The sequence below is a fragment of the Zophobas morio genome, unplaced genomic scaffold (assembly GCF_036711695.1).
Source record: "Zophobas morio isolate AGI-343-1 ecotype UQ-CSIRO unplaced genomic scaffold, CSIRO_AGI_Zmor_V1 ptg000028l, whole genome shotgun sequence".
NCBI classification, from domain to species: Eukaryota; Metazoa; Arthropoda; class Insecta; order Coleoptera; family Tenebrionidae; genus Zophobas; species Zophobas morio.
In genome coordinates this window covers 5,612,214-5,619,035 of record NW_026972133.1, presented here as the reverse complement: position 1 = coordinate 5,619,035, position 6,822 = coordinate 5,612,214, and positions in this window count along the sequence as shown.

Genomic DNA, 6,822 nt, shown 5'->3' with positions numbered 1-6,822 from the left:
GCCGGGAGCTGCTTGCATCGGTGTTTTTATACAGTTAGATTATGTTTATTCATTTACGCTAGGTTTTAAATATCATGCTCACACTAGATCTGTCATTTTGAAAACATTTAGCACTGAATTAAAACTAATGGTCCGCCTACTCGTTCACTTGATGATTTTTCATTGTAGACCAGCATAACCCAAACGATTTAACAATCCCACACATGCCGACAAAAAATCCTCCAGATCTAATTAATCCATATCTGCTCTTTCAAGCCTTCCATCAGCAAAAACATGATTAACGACAGCATTCCCAACACATTGTTTCCATTTGTCAAACACACCATTAAAAAACAATAAAAACCGATGTTTATCTAAAGGCGTCATAATGAACATGGACTTAATAGCGAACAGCCGCCTGAATATTAATCAAAACGAGTTCTCGAGCAAGGAAGCCAGATCGAGTAAAAGTGCAAGTCTTATTACCGCAAGACAAAGCCCCTATTAGTAGCCCATTCCTATCGGAAGTTAATTGTAGTCCATCTCGATTTACATAAGTAATTGGGCAGGTTGCGAGTAAAAGGCTATTACCGATTATTATCAGATCGCCGCTTCTCGTTACGGATTATGACAAATCAGTTTGACGGTCAATCGGACTTTCATCGTCTATCGGCTCGATTGTTACGAGATCGGAGGGAAATTTGCATCCGTAATGATCAGGGAGAGGATTTTTGATTGTGGAGTACTTTCGAGGGGCGAAAGGTTCCCTCGGCGCGACTTATTGTGGAACAAGAATTATGGGCGAATTAGATATGGTTGCTGCATGGGTTTTAGACGGTGATGAATGCGCGCAATAAATTTTCTTAAGGATTTTTGCGGCGAGCGCTTTATGTAACGCTGCTGGAGCGCTGAACTTTCAAGGTCATTGTGGAGTGACGTTAGTGTCGTACTACGTCGCAGACGCAGTGGTGAAAAAGTCGTCGAGTTGGCTTTGATTTTTTGACAGAAAAAGGTATGTGTTTTATTAATCGATAGTGTCGTGTGTAAGTGACACTTCCGCGGTGTCAGCTGTCATCGAACACATTTTAGATTTATTGTAGACACACTTCGTAAGTTTACAAAATACCAAGGCCAGTTTGATGACTTTTTTACTTGAACACCTGATATATCAGTGATTATATAACGTGTATTTTTTTATTCTTTGTAGATTGCTGTGTAACGTATCTTTGTTATTTCCCGAGTGTAAATAATCAAGTAGATATTGTAACATTATGCCCATGAAATATAGAATTTTTTAAATTAAATTTTGGTTAATAATTAATACTGAATTTCTATATCCTAACCTCACATTTCCTCGTGATGTTCCGAAACTGAAAATTTATTAGCTCAAATGTTTAACATATGTACTAAACATAGTTTTCTGAATTTTTGATTTAATTTTAAATTTTCACTTAATATCAGGAAATGTCAATTTATTGTTTTGAAATTTTGATTTCTTAATTTGAACCAGCGTAACTCTCAAGAGGTCCTTGTCGTTTGCCGGGCGGGTGCTCTGACCACTAGACTACAGAGCGCCACAATATCTTGAAATTTCGATTCAATTCAGTCAACTGTTCAACATATTTACTCTGACTTGACCTGACATTGCGCCTTAATTCACATGAAATTTCGTTTTTTATGGCGAAATTTGCATTTTTTTTCTCAAAATTTCGATTCAATTAGTTTAAAAATATTGATATGTTATCTGTAATTTTGATTTAATATCGGAACATTTCTGCTTGTCATTCTTGAAGTTTTAATTTGAAGCTTTATGGATTGATTGATTTTCCATTTTTCAGTTTTGCGATATTTTAATTTTTCAGTGTTTTAAATTTTAGATTTTTCGATTTTTTAGTTCAATATTTTTTAATTTTTCAAGTTTTGACATTTCTCAATTTTCAGTTTTCTGATTTCCCAATTAATCCATTTTTTATTTTCCCATTTCTCGACTTCCCAAAGTTTCGATTTTTCAGTTCTTCATTTCTGCAATTTTTCGATTCTTCGGGTTTTTGGTTTTTCAATTTTTCGATTTTTTAAGTTTTTAATTTTCCAATTTTTGAGTATTTCGTTCAATTTTGTGGTTTTTCAGTTCAATTTTTCAATATTTCAGTTTTGGGATTTTTTAGTATTTCGACTTTGCGATTTTTTAAGCTGTGGATTTTCAATTTTTAGTTTTAAGTTTTAGATTTTTCGATTTTTCAGTTCAATATTTTTTAATTTTTTAATGTTTTAAATTGTAGATTTTTCGATTTTTCGATTTTTTAGTCCTTCAATATTTTTAATTTTTCAAATTTTGACGTTTCAGTTTTCCGATTTCTCAATTAATGAATTTTTTTATTTTCAGATTTCTCGACTTCTCAGTTTCGATTTTTCAGTTCTTCATTTCTGCAACTTTTCGATTTTTCAGGTTTTTGATTTTTCAATTTTTCGATTTTTTAAGTTTGTGAATTTTCGGCTTTGCTTTTTTGACTTTTCGGTTTCTCAATTTTTCAGCTTTTTAATTTTCCAATTTTTCGATATTTCGTTAAATTTTGTGATTTCTCAGTTCAATTTTTCAATTTTTCGATATTTCAGTTTTGGAATTTTTTAGTATTTCGAGTTTTCGATTTTTTAAGCTCTGGATTTTCAATTTTTAGTTTTAAAAATTTTTCGATTTTTCGATTTTTCAGTTCAATATTTTTTAATTTTTCGTTGTTTTAAATTTTAGATTTTTCGATTTTTCAGTTCACCATTTTTTAATTTTTCAAGTTTTTACGTTTCTGAATTTTCAGTTTTCCGATTTCTCAATTAATTAATCTATTTTTTTTGTTTTCCGATTTCGCGACCTCCCAAAGTTTCGATTTTTCAGTTCTTCATTTCTTCAATTTTCAATTTTTAAGTTTGTGATTTTTCGACTTTGCTTTTTGGACTTTTCGATTTCTCAATTTTTCAGTTGTTTAATTTTACAGTTTTTGGATATTTCGTTCAATTTAGTGATTTTTCAGTTCAATTTTTCAATTTTTCGACTGTTTTATACTTCGATTTCTCAATTTTTCAACTTTTGGATATTTTAGCTTTTTTATTTTTAAAATTGTAGGTGTTTCGATTTCCCGAGTTTTCAGTTCTTCTATACTTCAATTTTTCAGTTTTCGGAATTTTTAAATTTTCGATTTTCCAATTCATTTTTAAAATTTTCGATTTTCCAATTTTTTAGAAAATTTAAAAATCCGGAAAATTGAAAAATTAAATCATAGAAGAACTGAAAATTCGAGAAATCGAAAAATCTACAATTTTAAACATTGAAAAATAAAAGTATCGAAAAGTTGAAAAACTGAGAAATCGAAATATAAAGCAGTCGAAAAATTGAAAAATCTAAAGTTTAGAAATTGAAAACTGAAAATCCAAAAATAAAAAATCAAAAAATCGAAAAATCAAAATGTCGAAGAATCGAAATATTGAAAAATCTCAAAACTGAAAGAAATATCCAAAAATTGAGGAATTAAAAAACTGCAAAATTGAGAAATCGAAAAACCAAAAAAAGCAAAGTCGAAAAATCGAAAAATCAAAAATAAATTAATTGAGAAATCGGAAAACTGAAAATTTTGTAACGTCAAAAATTGAAAAATTGAAAAATAGAAATACTGAAGAACTGAAAAATCAAAAAACCGAGAAATCGAAAAATCTAAAATTTAAAATATTGAGCAATTAAAGTACTGCAAAATTGAAAATACGAAAAATCCAAACATCAAAAAATCAAAAAATAAAAATTCGAAAATCAAAAATTAAAAAATCGAAAAACTGAAAAATCGACGAGTTGAGAAATCGAAACTCCAGAATTGAAAAAAGTTGAAAAATTAAAAAATAGGGTAACTGAAACATCGAGACATCGAAAAATTGCAAAATCGAAAAATTGAAAAGCCCAAAAGTAAAAAATCGAAAAACCGTGAAATCCAAAAATTGAAACATCGAAAAATTCAAAAACTGAGAAATCGAAAAATCAGAGGAACGAGAAATTGAGGAGTCGAAAGCCGAGAAGAAAAGTTAAAAATTGAAAAACTGTTGAATCGGGAAATTGAACAATCAAAACATCGAAACATCTGAAAGAAATCAAAAAATTGAAAAATCGAAAAACTGAAAAATCTAAACTTTGAAAAACGAAAAATCCAGAAGTCGAAAAATTAAAAAGTCGATTAATCGAAATATCGAAAAATCCCAAAACTGAAAGAAATATCCAAAAATTGAGAAATTAAAAAACTGCAAAATTGAGATATCGAAAAACCAAAAAAAGTAAAGTCGAAAAATCGAAAAGTCGAAGAATTGAAGAACTGAAAAATCGAAACTTTGTGAAGTTAAGAAATGGGAAAATCAAAAATAGATTAATGGAGAAATCGGGAAACTGAAAATTTAGCAACGTCAAAAATTGAAAAGTTGAAAAATAGAAATACTGAAGAACTCAAAAATCAAAAAATCAAAAATTTTTCAAAATTGAAAATTCTAGAAATCCAAACATCGAAAAATCAACAAATAAAAATTCGAAAATCTAAAATTTAAAAATCGAAAAACTGAAAAATCGACAAATGGAGAGATCGAAACCCCAGCATTTAAAAAATTGAAAAATTGAAAAATAGGATAACTGGAAAATCGAAACATCGACAAATTGGAAAATCGAAAAATTGGAAACTCCAAAAGTAAAAAATGGAAAAACCGTGAAATCGAAAAGTTTAAAAACTGAGAAATCGAAAAATCAGAGGATCGAGAAATTGAGGAGTCGAAAGAAAAAAAGAAAAGTTAAAAATTGAAAAACTGATGAATCGGGAAATTAAACAATCAAAACATCGAAACATCTGAAAGAAATAAAAAAAATTGGAAAATCGAAAATTTAAAAATTCGGAAAATTGAAAAATTGAGAAATCGAAATATAAAACAGTCGAAAAACTGAAAAATATAAAGTTTACAAAAAACGAACAATCCAGGAGTCGAAAAATCAAAAAGTCGAATCGAAATAGCGAAAAATCCCAAAACTGAAAGAAACATCTAAAAATTGAGAAAGAGAAATCAAAAGACCAAAAAAAGCAAAGTCGAAAAATCGAAAAATCGAAGAATTGAAGAACTGAAAAATCGAAACTTTGTGAAGTCAAGAAATGGGAAAATCAAAAATAGATTAATGGAGTGAAAAGTTGAAAAATAGAAATACGGAAAAATCAAAAAATCTAAAATTTTTCAAAATTGAAAATTCTAGAAATCCCAACATCAAAAAATCAACAAATAAAAATTCGAAAATCTAAAATTTAAAAATCGAAAAACTGAAAAATCGACAAATCGAGAAATCGAAACCCAAGAATTTAAAAAATTGAAAAATTGAAAAATAGGATAATTGGAAAATCGAAACATCGAAAAATTGGAAAATCGAGAAATTTTAAGAAAGGAAAATTGGAAAATCAAAAATTAAAAAATTTGGAACTTTGAAAAATTTAAATAAAGAAGAACTGAAAACTCGAGAAATCGAAAAACTTGGAATGTTAAAAAATTGAAAAATTGAGAAATCGAAGCATAACAGCGCGAAGTCGAAAAATCCCAAGCTGAAATATCGAAAAATTGAAAAATCAAAAATCTGAAAAATCGAAAAATTCAAGAATTAAAAAAAACGAAACTTTGGGAAGTCGGAAAATGGGACAATAAAAAAAATTCTTCATAAAACGGAAAACTGAAAATTTAGAAATGTCAAAATTTGAAAAATTGAAAAATCGTAATATTTAAAAATCGTAAAATTTGAAGACTGAAAAAATTGAAAAAACCTAAAATTGAATTATTTCCAAATTTTCATATAATATCATCAGATTTCAGAATTCAGAATTCGGGAACCAAATTTTCACTTGAAATCTCAAAATTGTGACTTTCTAACCCGAAATTTCGATTCTGAATGTGACGTTTCAATTCGAAATTTCGACCTAATATCTCTAAATTTGATATCGTATTTAATTAAAGTGAAATTTCTTCTTAAATTTCTGCGTTTCACCTTGAAAGCTTGAACCGTCTGCAAATTGCGACTCTTTATTTCGGAGCTTGGAGTGATTAATTCGAAATTTCAACTTAATTAACTCGGAATTTGGCTTATTATTCATTTCGAAATTTCGAATTACGTTTTCGAAATGTCAAGTCACCGACTGAGCGGATTATTTACGACTTATTGTAGTAACGACTCCGAGGCTTAAGCAGACGATTTTTGTTCGAAACGACATTTTTCCAAAACACACTTAACACCTCAGGACTCGTTGTTTCTCTGGGCGGAACCATCGGAAATTCCAGCACGCATTCCTTCCTAATGCAGCCCATTTTAATCGAAATTTCGCAACACCCAATTGCTAAAGTAAATAAATTGTACGTATGACATTTTCTAACAAAAAGAAGGCCGAATATAAATTGAGATAGGAATCCGATTCTTTTCACCTTCTCTAGAAATGCGCTAGAAATGTTAGCGTCGTCACGAATATCATCTCCGGGTACTTAGACTTTAATTTAATTCACGAACATCGAGCGCACATTCCTGGGTTTTGCAGGAGCAGTACCACGAAAATAGCAACCTTTAGAACTAGTGAGTACTAGAAGAGATTGTGCGCACCACCGGGCTTTCGGCGAAAGATCTCGCCGCTTCTTCGCGTCCTTGACATTCCCATCCCGACCCATCGCGACCCATCCCCGGCCCATCAGCCGTGAATCGAACGCACCTGCAATGCCACCCACATGCCTCAGAAACTGTCTCAGGGTAACAAATTACGTTGGTATTGCACAAGTGATATCCCCTTCTCTCATCCTCTCATCCGATCG